Consider the following 13439-nt stretch of genomic DNA (forward strand, 5'->3'; position numbering starts at 1 on the left):
TTCCATTTTTAGGCCAGGTGGTGGTGCACATCTTTAATCCCAGCACTAAGGAGGCAGAGGCAGGCGGATCTCTGTGTTCAAGGCCAGCCTGGTCTACAGAGCTAGTTCCAGGACAGTCAGGGATACACAAAGAAATCTAGTCTCAAAAAAAATTCTTTTGCACACATTTTTAATAATAAGCCAAATACATTTGAACAACAGATGAGAGGAACCTGGATAGCCATGCTGGCCTGACAGTCAGGGTTTTAGTCAGCTTGGCACAGTTCTGGTCATCTGGGAGTAGGAGCCAACTGAGAGAACGGCCTCCTCCAGACTGGTCGGTGGGCAAGGCTGAGGTGCATTTTCTTGGTTAGGAATCGAAGTGGGAGGGCCCAGATCACTGTGCGCAGTACCACCTCTGGGCAAGCGGTCCTGGGTTGTATCAAAAAGCAAACTGACCAAGTCATGGAAAGCAAGCCAGTAAAGGGTATCCCAACATGGTCTCTGCCTCAGTTCCTGTGCCGTGGCTTCCTCCAAGGATGAACTGGAACCCGAAAGTCAAATAATCCCTTTCTTCCCCAGGTTTCTTTGGGCCACAGTGTTCTCACAAGAACAGAAACCTGCCTGAGGCACGAAGTCACTGAAGCAGAAATAACACAGCTTCTGCAAATAGGGCTGGGGCCACACCTCTTATCCCTAACCACAGGCTGGGCTCCACCTAAACCCGGACAGCAAGCTGCAAAGCAGCAAGTTCAAAAATCACCCTGATGAGGACATCACACCCTGCACGGCAGCAGCAAGGTCTTCGAAGGCTGGGACCACCACGCTGCTTCTGAGTGTAAAAACAGTCTTGGCTCAAACTGCTTCTAAGTCAGAGATCAGCAAACCCAGTCCGCAGCTGGCATTGCCTGTAAACACAGCTTGACTGATACGGCCATCCTCTTAGCAGTTTCCCGAGCATAAGACGGAAGGGAATGGTTAAATCGGAGACCTCTGAATAGGACCATTGTAGAGTTTAAACATTAACAATCTTTAAACAGCAACAAACTTCCTCTAATAGAGATGTAAGGTCATGTCCACCAAGTCTGGCTAACTTCCTTCATAAAGTCACCAGGAAGTCCAAAGGCTGCGGTCCGCTCTTCACACCCAGCGATAAACCGCAACAGTAAACCGCGGTCCCTCCAATTCTGGACATCTATATTGTTTCTAGAAAGTGAAAAGTGAAAAAAGGACTCGGTGGGTGGGTCATGCCTGGCACCCCAGCTCTCAGGAGGATGAGGCAGGAGGGCAATCTCCAGGCTAGCCTGAGCTCCACAGCAAGACTCTGACGAAGCAGCCCCACCCGGTGCGCATAGGAAAGTTTCAGCCAGCACAGTAATGATTTTCCTGCCCTGTGTAGATAACACTACCAGCAAGGTAGATAACACTACTGTGCCATACAGTCATCCTTAGGGCCAGCATCCTGACAGTGCTAACGCTAAGTTCCCCAGGGAGCAGACTGCTCACAACACCAGCAGTGCTAAGGCTAAGTCCTCCAGGGAACAGAACAGCTCACAACACCCGCAGTGCTAAGGCTAAGTCCTCCAGGGAACAGAACAGCTCACAACACCCGCAGTGCTAACCCATGTATGCAGCCTTCCCATTCACTTCTTACGGAAGAGTAACATGTCATGGCTCTGTCTAAAGCAGCTTCCTCGTCTAAAGCTGGTCTCTGCATTTATCAAATTCCCTGCACAAGCGTAGGCAAGGCTAACACGTCCATCAGAATGTGCCCAGAGCAGCCCTGTCTCTGCAGGACCTGGCAAAAGTGATGTGGGGGGAGTGAGTGAGGGGGCGAGGTAAGGAATAACCTGTCTGCTGCCTCAATACCAGCAGCAGAGAGAAGCAGAAAACACCAGGTCTCCAGTTCTGCTGCCAGGAACATCAGACCCATCAATCATTTGACTAGAGTAATAAACTGCCACCGCTAAGAAGTCAGCAAGACAATATTTTAAAACTGGAAACAGCCAACGACCCATCTTGAAGTCTCAGCCTCCCAAATTGAGTTTCCCAAGGACTACAGCCCTGGCCAGTACTGTGCAGAGAAGAATCACCAGCAAGGGGAAAATCATAGTGTTAACCTAGAAAACAAAACCAAGCATACAAATTGTAGAGTGCAAGGGTTACAGAACAGGCAGTAGAGTATGTTTCTGGTTTTGCTGGAAAACGAAAACACCTTAAGGACATCCAGGGCCTGAATATGGTTTCCTGTCCCATACACGGGAGATGCACAAAAGTCAGGACACCAACACGCTGTAGGACTGTTCCCCCACTGCTCTGATTTTGTTTTTCTACAAGAGGAAAATGGTGAAAAGAAGTACGATGTAAGAAAGAGATAAAATTCTGGCCAGACTGAGAGCTGCATCTCGGGGCATGCCACACCTTCCTGTTTAATGCAGTCATTATGCCACATGCGCACCAGGAAGTGGAATCGCCAGTCCCCTCCACAAGGGTGCCTTGCGCTGGGTACCACCACCAGAAGAACAAGGTAGTAGGGGAAGGTCTCCAAAGAGCCACAGGGAAGATTCTGCCATCCGAGTCAGGTAACTTGCAGGCCACTCTGTAGGGTTGACCCTGTGTCCTGGTTTGGTTTCTACCACAACCAAAAACAGCCTGGGGAGGAAAAGGTTTGACTCATACAGTTCCCACATCACAGAGGGATGTCAGGGCAAAAACTCAGGGCAGGAACTGATGTAGAGACCATGAGAGAATGCTGCTCTCTGTTGGCTCTCCGTAGTTTGCCCAGGGATGACACACCCCACCCACCCACCCTCCCCCATCCCCGTCCACAGTGGGCGTGGCCTTCCTACAACAATCTTTAATCAAGCAAATGCACCAAGGACATGCCCACAGGCCAGTCTGATGGAGGCAAATCTTCAGTTGAGGTTCCCTCTCCCCAGATGACCCTAGCTTGTACCAAACTGATTAAAAACAAAACAAAACCCAAACTAACCAGCTCACCTGGAGACTGTTGCCTGAGGCGGTTAAGAAACCTAAAGAGAATATCAAGGAAACCAGTCACCTTCAAGAAAATGTTTAACCACGGAACTACAGAAAGCAGAGAGTGCTAGCCTGGCCTCCTGGGGCTCAGACGTGAGAACAGTCTAAGCAGAAGACCAGCATTTCATGAGCATAGCATTACATCTGCATACAGTGGACACGAAGAGGTCGTACTTCATTGATTCTCACCAGCTGGGTTACGAGATCGTAAAACACTGACAGTATTCGGACACGTGGGAGCACAAATCTATGTTCTCCCACAGACACGTCCCTGCCACCTTTCCAACTATCTAGCTGGCCTGTACACAGTGGGTACGTGGGCGGATTTTAGCTACAGGAAACCTTACAGGAATAGCAAGCACTTAGGATGGCGTGAGAGGCACAAGTGAAACACGAGCAACACAAAGATAGGTCAGGTAAGGTACAGGCTCTGCAGGTGAGCCACACACAAAGTCAAAGCCCTCAGGACAGAAGCAGACCGGACAGGAAATGGATCCTGAATTAAGTGAAAAAATTGAAGCACGGTTCTCCACCGACATTACAGCAACCGCAGCTAAAATAAAACCTGAGTCTTCAGAAATACTGTGAGGACAATCAGCACATGCATATTTATCTACAGAGAAGTAGAAACACATACAGGGGAGCCGGTTTTGGAGAGGAAAACGATCAGACTGTGGCATAAGCTGCCGTCTCGTGTAACTGTCTTTACGTGTGCATCTGTGCCAGGCGCTCAGATGTCGGTCAGGCTGCGTCCTGTTAAAGCAACACCTGGCGAAGCCCGAGAGAGTTGCTCTGGAGAATCGGGAACACCTGAAACTTCAAGCCAAGTCTCTCCCCAAATAATCACACTTCAAAAGCCTGGAAAGCAAACTGGCCTGGGACATTGTGAGAAGGTTTTCAGGTGTGAAACTGTCAAAGAAATTTTAGTGTTTAATACCTCTTGACGTTTCTAAGATTGAAGCTAAAGCCTGGGTGTGCGCGAGCCATGCATGTTTATATGTTGGTGTGCACGTATGTTTATATGTCAATGTGCGCACATGTTCATATGTTGGTGTGCACGCGTGTTTATATGTTGGTGTACACACACATGAGGGAGGATGCCCCTCCACGTCCAGCATCTTCCTCTACGGATCTCTATTTCGCTGTTTGAGCCAGGGCCTTTCACGGAGTCCCCTGGGCCCTGGTCGACCACACCAGGGGCCTCTGTCCTGTCTACCCAGCTGGGAATGTAGTCCGGCACTGACACTTTTGTACACACACCCCTAGCCATTTCCCCAGCAGGAGAGGAAAGGCATCTGAAGGTCACACCTCCTACCTTATTTTTTCCCTTTCCCAAATAAGAAATGCTTTAAAAAAAAAGAGAGACTACAGGTGTTATTTTTCATGTTAGGTCCTAAAGTAAAGGAATCTTTAATTTTTTTTAAAGAAAAAAATGACAACCATGTAAAGAAATTTGAGGGTAAAACATAGGACTCACGGGCTTCCTTTCCCCTCAGCACCCCAGGATTCCCAGGGGCTGCTCCTCAGGCCCCTGCTTCCAGCAAACTCCTTTTCCCAGCCCTCCAAACCGCCCCTCACAGGCCTTGTTCCCAGGTCCTGTCTTTCACAGGACACTGCAGGCCTTCCCTGCTGAGGTGGCCATGGAAACATAACAAAAGAGCTCACACTCTTTGTGCCCTAGGCCTAAAAAACAAATGTAAACCCTTCCCATCCCCAACCAATCACCAGCTGAGAGTCACCAATAATTACAAAGCAGATGGACTTCAAGGCCTAACAGCCAGAACAGGTCACAGGGTCCCATCACACCCCGACCCCCCCCCCACACAGGCTCTCTGCAAGCAACATTTCTGTTATTTTTGTACAAAACTCATTCATTTAAATGTGCAAAATAAAAATCATTCCCCAAGAGGAAGAATTAAGGCCTGAAAACCAACATAATTTCTTTCCGTGTTTTAAGACTTCAACTTATCATTCACTAACACTTTCAGGTGGGTCCACCCTGACAAGATCGTCTACAGCCAACTGGCTACCGTTTTCTGTTTGCAGGGAAAATGATTCCTGCCAGTAGTGAGGGGACCAGCTCTCTAAGTCAGGAGTTGCAGTGTGCTAACTCAGACCCAACAGTACCGCTGGTGGCTTCCCAGGCCCCAGCCCTCACCTTCAGAAACACAACTGTCAAATCTGACCCAAGCTGACCGCCATTCATTCAGTCACGGTCACTCATTCCATCACTGCTGAACAAACAGTTCATAAAACGCGTGCATTTTACTCCGCTTCTAAAGAACCTTCCTCAGTATGGAAAAGGGGGGAGGGGGGCTGAGACCCCCTAACCAGACAAAGAAAGCTTGAAACCTTGAAAGTTTAACACACACACACTTCGAATGCGACACCTGGAAACGGCTAGCCCGTAGTGACTTCCCCAAACTCACCACTCTAAAAATGCTAGAAAGAACTCATCAAAACTGGCGTTGTTTCCCAATCTTGTCTTACATCTTTAAAGTAATTGCCAACATTTTAAAATACAGCGTAGAAAGCGTATCAAAACCCCAGCGGGCCGGGCGGTGGTGGCGCACGCCTTTAATCCCAGCACTTGGGAGGCAGAGGCAGGCGGATCTTTGTGAGTTCGAGACCAGCCTGGTCTACAAGAGCTAGTTCCAGGACAGGCTCCAAAACCACAGAGAAACCCTGTCTCAAAAAACCAAAAAAAAAAAAAAAAAAACAACCCAGCGAGCGCTTCTAGAACAGAGCAAAAGTAGTTCGGTAGTTCCAGCCCGGCAAGGAGCATCCCAGGTAACCGGCTGTAGCTGCCTGTGCCTGGCGACCCGGGGGCCTCGGGGGCCACTAGCAGGGTTTGCTGGGGAAGAAGGGGGAAACTAAGGAGAGGAAAGACCGGAGGAGGACAGAGAGAGAGAAGGAAGGAGAGACATAAGAGGGAGGCGAAGGGGGAGGTGACCCAGAGCGGAGGAGGATGAGGCGGGAGCGGAGAGGGTGCGAGCAGGGCGGCCCACGTTGCATCCAGCGGGAGAGGCGCGGCGCTCACCTACGGGGCTGCGGGATGCCTGGTCCCGGCGCCGTGCGAGCGAGGAAGCGAGGGAGCGAGCGAGCGCGTTTTCCGCCGAGGCGCCCCCGGCGGGCGGGCACTTCCGGCCGAGCGGCAGCCCAGGCCCCAGCCCCGCGGCGCCGCCCTCCTCCGCCTGCTCCCCGCCCTGTGCGAGTGCCGGTGCGCTCAATCCTCCAGAACAATCGCCTCCAGCCCCCCAACACCGCAAACGGGTAACCTCCGGGGTAGCCGCGAAGCAGGATTTTGTCTTTCAGGAGAGGTCTCACTGTGCAGTCCAGGCTGACCTGGAGCTCGCTGGGTGGACCATGCTGGCCTCGAACTCCTGGAGCCCCTCCTACCTCTGCCTCAGAATTCTTAACTCTGGCAGCATTTACCAGTTATTGGGGTGCACGGTTCTGAGTTCTGACTTTGAACACTGGTATCATTTGCATGATTTTGTTGTTGTTGTCGTCATTTTGTTTTGGTTGGTTGTTTTGTTTTCTTTCTTTTTTTGCCCCCACCCCCGGGTTTCTCTGTGTAGTCCTGGCTGTCCTGGAACTTGATTTGTAGACCAGGTTGGCCTCGAGCTCACAGAGATCTGCCTACCTCTGCCTCCAGAGTGCTGGGATTCTTTTGTACGTTTTTGAGCCTCCGTTTCTTAATACGTGGCTGCCGCGCACCGCGCCCCTGTGTCTGCGCTCTGTGCGCTGGCACCCAGTTCCCAAGCTTCGGGCAAGGGCTGGAGGTTAAAATACACAAACACACACAGAGAGAATGCTACACGGGTCATCCTTGAATTCCCCAAGAATGCCCCCTTTATTGTGTTCAGGGGCAGATTATATAGAGATAGCCACGCCCCAGCCAAATCCACCAGAAACCACTCTCCTGCCATCAGGAACTCCTGAAGGTCTCGTGCTCAGAGCAGCGGTAGGCACTCAGATCAGGGGATTACAAGAAATTCAGAATCTGGGGTCTCACTGCTCCCAACACATGGCTAGGGCTGAGAACAGTTGAAGAAGACTCTCTCGAGGCTTCCCAGGCTTCCTGTCTGGGTAGAGAAGCTGGTTCAAGAGCATGTCCTTGAAACACCTGAGCCTTGCTGGACGACCTCACCAGTACCTCCAACCCTGACTTCCTTTTCCCTAGAGACTGCTTGTGGTTGTCTGAATGAGAATGGCCCTCATAAGCTGATTTATTTGAATGTTTGCTTCCCAGTTGATGAACTGTTTAGGAAGGGTTAGGAGGTGTGACCTTTTTGGGGTAGGTTGTCACTGCCAATGGGCTTTGAGATTTTACAAGCCCGTGCCAGGTTGGGTTCCCCAACCCTCTGCCTCCTGTGTGTGGATAAGACATCAGATCTCAGCTACTGCTGCACTGCCATTCCCCCACCATGATGGTCATGGACTCACCCTCTGAAACAGTAAGCAAGTCCCCAGTTAAATCCTTTCTTTCATAGGTTGCCTTGGTCATGGGGTCTCTTCACAGCAATGGAACAGTGACTAAGATGACTTTTCTAGACAGGACTCTCTACGAGCATAAGGACGCTCTTGCCAGAGATTCATAATTAGAAAACCAAGACCTGTGTGGGTGGAGGAGCTTTCTCTCTGAAACCATAAGGTTATTAACTCAATCACCTTGCCTGGGTGCACCACCTTCCGAGGAGGGCTTGCCGGGGTGTTCTGTGTTCTGAGGGGCTCCTGGACACCGAAACGATAGATTACTGCCACTGCTGTGGATTGCGTGCCAGAACTAAGCTTCACGACCCTGTTACTGAAGATGGCACAGTGCGGTTGCAGGACAGAGAGAAATGCCCCTGGGACTGAGTGGCAAGTTCCTCCCGCTAGCTAGGCACTGTGCAGGCTGCTGCGGGAAAACCGTCACCACAGGCTAGGCTGAGGAGTCTTCGTGCTGTGCTGTCAGCATGCCAGGAAAGACGTGCTAGGTGGTATGAGGGTGGCACAGACTGTTCCAGATGCATCCAGCAACCTGCCCAACGGCTGTAAGGTCACAGCGTTCTCATGGTTCCCATTGAAGGGTGCCTTGAGGCAGCCTAGGCCCAGTTACTAATGAACAGAAAACAGATCCCTGCCAATACCTGTTAGTCTAGCAGCCTTCCCCGACCCTGCTGAGCTACCTCCGCCCGCACGCGTGCGCGCGCGCGCACACACACACACACACACACTACAAGTTTATAGAGTAGAAAAAACAGTAACAGCCAGGCTTGCCTGCAAAGTCATGACCTTAAAAAGCTTTAGATGAGATGAAGGCGTAGAGATGAACCATGTGTGGTTTTGTTGAGTAAGAGACCCAGACTATGAAACCAGCTATCGTTAAATAGATACAGTAGCCCCGTCAAATTGCCTTGTGACTACACCTGCACAGGCAGTGTCTCGCTGCCAACAGCACCTCCCCCTTCAGTGACTGTTGTAGATGTTGACAGCTGCTGATGTGACTGTTGTCTGCACGCAGTGCAAATGATCAGAAAGAAATCACCTGTTGTCTGCATCAGCCAGCCTGAGCTCAGGCCTCTGGGAGGATGGGCAGAAAGACGGTAGAGCTGGGGGAGGATCATGCAGACGGCTGTCTTAGAGCAGAGGGGTTGCTACATCTTCACCAGAGCAGCTGTGACACTACTTGTCTGTGCCCCTCCTAGAGGGGGTCGGGAGGGCTGTTTGCCCTCACCCGAGACACCAGCCCTGCCTTCCTGCACTCCCCTGGTGGTTACACAAAATTCTGCCCAAGCTGAATGTTGCCTCAGGAGGTGCTAGAGCACGTAGAACAGGGAAAGTCAACCGAGATGGGGACTTCATCTAATGCAGCTGTGGGGTGTCAGCACCCATGCTGGGGTGCGGCTTTCAGTGATGAACTGTTTGAGGTCCCCCATGCACTTGCGAGGGAGCTGGCCTTTTCCGCCCCCCACCAAGCTCTCTCAGCTGGGGGATGGGACACACTCATGCACCGCTCCTCCCCCCATGCTGGAATGCTGGCTGCCTTGTTCCTGTGCAGGCAACTGTAGCCCCTGTGGGTGCACAGGTGCAGTAACCCCATCATGTCCAGAAGACACTGTTTACCCTCAGCCCTCCTCAACCTTTGACCCTTAGAATCTTCCTGCCCCTCTTAGGAGTCTCAGGGGAGGGTATGTGGTACCGGCATCCCATTGTGGCCTAGCACTCCACAGACACTCGTTCTTTGCACTTTGACCAGTCATGAGTTGCTATGAAGCCTCATCCTGCCCAAAGATGGTTCTAGACACTTCCCTGCTGAGCCTAAGTCAGTGACTCTCAAGTCTGTTGTTGAGCTGCAGGTGTGTGTGTTTAGGAGCTGAGGCACTGGGCTGAGCTAACTTCCTCTTTACTGAGAATTCACTCCTTCTCTAGTTTCCCTGTTTTCTTTTTGACAATCCTTAGAACGTTTAAGCTGCAGGCACACTTCTGTTGTGTGTCTGTGCGCACCTCAGTACGTGTGAGCATTGCTCTGAGCTTCCTTCTCCAGCCCTTCCTCCTTCATCTTCCCTAATTGTTGGGTCCCAGCACCACGTGTAGCTCTTTTCTAGACATGTTGACACTCAGTCCTCACAGCCCCTTCTCCTTCACTTGCTGATACCACCTGATTGCCATAGGATCCTGCCTGCTTTCCAGGAGTATGGCCTCTGTAGGTCTGCCAATCATTGTCTTCCCCCACTGACTGGATACTGTTAGCTTTCTCTTTACTGATTTAACACATTATTGCAAACTTAACATCTTAAAACAACACAGTTTTGTTTTTGTTTTGTTTTGTTTTGTTTTTGAGACAGAGTATCACTGTGTAGTTCTGACTGACCCTGAACTCTCTATGTAGCCTTGTCTGGCCTTGACTAAAGTCCTGGGATTAAAGATGTACGCCACAAGAGTCAGCCCCAGTGACACAAATATATTTCGAGTTCTGTGGGTTGGAAATGTCACTGAGCTATACACTAAAGTCTGGTTGTCTGGAGGGCCGTCTCTTCTTCTAGGTTTGGGGAGGGTCCCAGCTTGTAAAGACTGCACACGTTCCTTGTTGGGTCAGTAGTGCAGTTTTGTTTTTTGTTTTTTTTTTTAAAGATTTATATATTCATTAGATATACATTGTTCTTCAGGCCAGAAGGGGGCACCAGATCTTACAACAGATGGTTGTGAGCCACCATGTGGTTGCTGGGAATTGAACTCAGGACCTTTAGAAGAGCAGGCAGTGCTCTTAACCACTGAGCTATCTCTCCAGACCATAGTGCAGTATTTTCTAACCCTGCTTCCAGTAGTTATTCCTTTTTCCTCATTAGGAGGGGGTTGCCACTGTTAGGACTTCATACTTATATTGATTTCCCTGAATATTCCAGAATTACTCCCATTCTTTTGTATTTCCTGCATTTCTCCTGGGCTCTTTTTGTTTTTGTTTTTTGAGACAGGGTTTCTCCGTGTAACTGCCCTGGCTGTCTTAGAACTCAGTCTGTTGGTCAGGCTGGCCTCGAATTCACAAAGATCCACCTGTCTCTGCCTCCCAAGTGCTGAGATTAAAAGCGTGCGCCGCCGCCACCACCTGGTTCTTCTGCGTTCTTATTATCCTTGTTTTAATAGAGTTTATTTTGTTTGGTTCTGAATGGGTTGCAGACAGTAAACACTCTAAGGCTCTCATATATTTAAATACATTTATTGAACTTCCAGCTCTTTGAAGAGTTTGGCTGCTTGGTGGTTGGCTTCCCTCAGACTTTGCCTTTGCCCTCCAATGTTTAATGCTAATTAAATTCCACCGTCATTTACTTATTTTAATGAAATTCGTTCTTCTTTATAAGATTCTGTTTTCTCTACTGTTTAATGCACTGCAGTTTTGCTGCCCTGTTGCCGGGGTGGTATTTATTCCTAATTTCTTGTTAGTGATGTAACAAAAGGTTTTCTATATGAAGTCTCGTGTGTTTCTTCATTTCTGAATAATTGTGTTGTTCTATTGTTTTTGCCTTTTTGTTGCTAGGGATTTAACCCTGTGCCTCATCCATACTGGACAAGTGCCCGCCCACCAAGTCTCCTCTCCAGATCTTCTCTTTATATCTTAAACAAAATGCTTGATGCTGAGTTAAACTCACCTCTTTTCTGCTCTTGCTGTGCTCTGCCTTATCTGATTGCTGTAGAGGATCTTCCATAGTGTCCCTTTTGATGTATAGCTAGAAGCTTCTCAGTACCGCTTTCCAAACTACTAGCCTGTCTCTTCAGACGTACCCGGGTTTGCGGGGTGGCGTGGGAGTTTGTGTCACTATTTCAATGGTTTATTTTTCACTTCCAAGATTTCCAGCTTGTTCCTTTTTCAGATCACCCTGTTCTTGTTTTATGGGTGCCCCTTCCTCCCTACTTCTGAGTAACAGACTTTATTTTGGAGTCCTCCTCCCGTTGAACTCTGTACCCATTTTTAACTCCTCTGTTCTTGTGTTGTTCAACTCTTTTATGGGATGGAATCACCATACACTTACCTGTGGGAGGAGTGGGATCCAGGGTTCAGCGTGGAGTCTTGTGCTGTCAGGTAAACTTTGTAAAGATTGGCTCTTAGGCCGGGCGGTGGTGGCACACGCCTTTAATCCCAGCACTCGGGAGGCAGAGGCAGGCAGATCTCTGTGAGTTCGAGACCAGCCTGGTCTACAAGAGCTAGTTCCAGGACAGGCTCCAAAGCCACAGAGAAACCCTGTCTCGAAAAACAAAAAAAACAAAACAAACAAACAAAAAAAAGATTGGCTCTTGCTGGAGACTTATTCTCGAATCTCCATTCCTGACTCAGATGAGTGTCATAAACGTGAACCGGGGCTAACGTTAGCAGATCAGGTGGGCATTTTCCTCCATGTGAATATTTGGATTTAGGCTTTGCACAGATGGTATATAGAAAAATGGTTCCTAATTACAGGCCTATCTCACTCATGAACATCGACGCAAAAATTCTCAATAAAATACTGGCAAACCGAATCCAAGAACACATTAGAAAAGTTATCCATTATGATCAAGTAGGCTTCATTCCAGAGATGCAGGGCTGGTTCAACATACGCAAATCTATCAATGTAATCAACCATATAAATAAATTGAAAGAAAAAAACCATATGATCATTTCATTAGATGCTGAAAAAGCATTCGACAAAATTCAACACCCCTTTATGATAAAGGTCTTGGAGAGATTAGGGATACAAGGGTCATACCTAAATATAATAAAAGCTATTTACAGCAAGCCGACAGCTAACATTAAATTAAACGGAGAAAAACTCAAAGCCATCCCACTAAAATCAGGAACACGACAAGGATGTCCACTCTCTCCATACCTCTTCAATATAGTGCTTGAAGTGCTAGCAATAGCAATAAGACAACAATAAGGGGATCAAGGGGATCCATATTGGAAAGGAAGAAGTTAAGCTTTCGTTATTTGCAGATGATATGATAGTATACATAAGCGACCCCAAAAACTCTACCAAAGAACTCCTACAGCTGATAAACACCTTTGGTAATGTGGCAGGTTACAAAATCAACTCCAAAAAATCAGTTGCCTTCCTATACACTAAGGATAAGGAAGCAGAGAGGGAAATCAGAGAAGCATCACCTTTCACGATAGCCACAAATAGCATAAAATATCTTGGGGTAACTCTGACCAAGGAAGTGAAAGATCTATTTGGCAAGAACTTTAAGTCTTTGAAGAAAGAAATTGAAGAGGACACCAGAAAATGGAAGGATCTCCCTTGCTCTTGGATTGGGAGGATCAACATAGTAAAAATGGCAATTCTACCAAAAGCAATCTATAGGTTCAATGCAATCCCCATCAAAATCCCATCAAAATTCTTCACAGATCTGGAGAAGACAATAATCAACTTTATACGGAAAAACAAAAAAACCGGGATAGCCAAAACAATCTTATACAATAAAGGATCGTCTGGAGGCATTACCATCCCTGACTTCAAACTCTATTACAGAGCTACAGTATTGAAAACAGCTTGGTACTGGCATAAAAACAGAGAAGTCGACCAATGGAATCGAATAGAAGACCCTGACTTTAGCCCCCAAACCTATGAACACCTGATTTTCGATAAAGGAGCTAAAAGTATACAATGGAAAAAAGAGAGCATCTTCAACAAATTGTGCTGGCAAAACTGGATGTCAATCTGTAGAAGAATGAAAATAGATCCATATCTATCACCATGCACAAAACTCAAGTCCAAATGGATTAAAGACCTCAATATCAGTCCAAACACGCTGAACCTGATAGAAGAGAAAGTGGGAAATACTCTACAACACATGGGCACAGGAGACCACTTCCTACGTACAACCCCAGCAGCACAAACACTAAGGACATCATTGAATAAATGGGACCTCCTGAGACTGAGAAGCTTCTGTAAAGCAAAGGACAC

At 48.3% G+C, this 13439-nt stretch overlaps 1 protein-coding gene across 2 annotated transcripts in view; it reads right to left on the bottom strand.

Annotated features, from left to right (window-relative positions):
• The window catches only part of Golm1 (golgi membrane protein 1), a 39955-nt gene extending 33809 nt beyond the window's left edge, over nt 1–6146 (bottom strand). Inside the window, exon 1 of one of the 2 annotated variants that reach the window (XM_057787018.1) lies at nt 6059–6146. The gene's annotated coding sequence lies outside the window, so the exon portion shown is untranslated. The remainder of the gene's footprint in view (nt 1–6058) is intronic. The other variant, XM_057787019.1, reaches the window with a different exon arrangement.
• Between the last annotated feature and the right edge of the window lie 7293 nt (nt 6147–13439).

The sequence above is a fragment of the Chionomys nivalis genome, chromosome 13 (assembly GCF_950005125.1).
Source record: "Chionomys nivalis chromosome 13, mChiNiv1.1, whole genome shotgun sequence".
Lineage (NCBI taxonomy): Eukaryota > Metazoa > Chordata > Mammalia > Rodentia > Cricetidae > Chionomys > Chionomys nivalis.